Source organism: Tachysurus fulvidraco, unplaced genomic scaffold (genome assembly GCF_022655615.1).
Source record: "Tachysurus fulvidraco isolate hzauxx_2018 unplaced genomic scaffold, HZAU_PFXX_2.0 HiC_scaffold_28_np12, whole genome shotgun sequence".
Lineage (NCBI taxonomy): Eukaryota > Metazoa > Chordata > Actinopteri > Siluriformes > Bagridae > Tachysurus > Tachysurus fulvidraco.
Window position 1 is genome coordinate 63,291 of NW_025927276.1, and position 1,237 is coordinate 64,527.

General features: G+C 36.5%; 1 pseudogene; it reads left to right on the plus strand.

Annotated features, from left to right (window-relative positions):
* The first annotated feature begins 248 nt into the window (after window positions 1-248).
* Window positions 249-367, plus strand: LOC125140698 (annotated as a pseudogene).
* Window positions 368-1,237: the final 870 nt, after the last annotated feature.

The window sequence follows — 1,237 nt, forward strand, 5'->3', positions numbered from 1 at the left end:
GAAAACACTTCATGCAGAAGAACAGTAAATATTGTATAAGACTTTTAACACTGTAAACATTGCTGGACATTTTTACAGGTTATTTTGGGATGTTTATTTGTTTTAGACTTTTTGTCATTGTGATACACACTGGATCTCAATCTTGACAACACACACTACTTATTTTATACAAAAGTCGTATGAATTCAATTCTAGACTGTTATTATTTAATATAAAATTACACATCTAACTGATTAAGCTGATTATTTTGTTGCAGCCAAACCAACCTGTGAGTGCTTGATCTCGTCTGATCTCAGAAGCTAAGCAGAGTCAGACCTGGTTAGTACTTGGATGTGTGACTGCCTGGGAATCTCAGGTGCTGTAAACTTTTTACTTTACTGTCTGAATTCTGTAACAACATTTTATTATTCAGTGGCAGCAGTCAGGACAGTGAAGCTCTCCTCCATTTCACTTTGTTTTTCTTTTTTCTTTTTTTTAAACTACCTGACAGCAGATTAAAGCAGTCTAGAGGCTGATGTAGAGGACATTTTATATATCATGAGTGTTTTTATATAATTATTATGTGCTTTTACAGTAAATTCTGTGTGAAAGATGAGGGAGAAAGAACAAGATGCCCTTATTCTAACTGTTACATTTGTACATGCTAGAAAGATGGGAACTTTAGGGATGTGTGTGTGTGTGTGTGTGTGTGTGTGTGTGTGTGTGTGTGTGTGTGTGTGTGTGTGCGCGCAGGTGCTCGATAAGAACTTGAAAATGGAATGTGGCATGGCTGAGGTGATAACTCAAAGGGAGACATCTTCAGTAAATAGGGAGGGTGCATGAAGACACACACACACACACACACACACACACACACACACACACACACATACACCTGGGGTACAAATAAGAGTGCTGAAACGCTAGAATTTGCCTCTACACAGTGAAGTTTTAGCTCTCCTTTTTGTCAGTTTAGTAAATGTTCATGATCCAAGAGATAAAAAAGAAAAGAAAGAATTATTTAATCCCTTAAAAAGAATTTTAAAGAAGCATAAAGAAATAATAATGATGGGACTTGCAGTGACTGTTTACAGTAAACTCCATATGGCAGATGGGATGGTTATTAAATCAGATACAGAGAGAAAAGAACTAAAGGATCTAATGAGTGAAAACAACCTGATAGATGTGTGGAGAGAGAGAAATGTAGGAAGGAAAGAAGAGATACAGTGAAAAACTTGCAGGACAACGATTGTCTTTA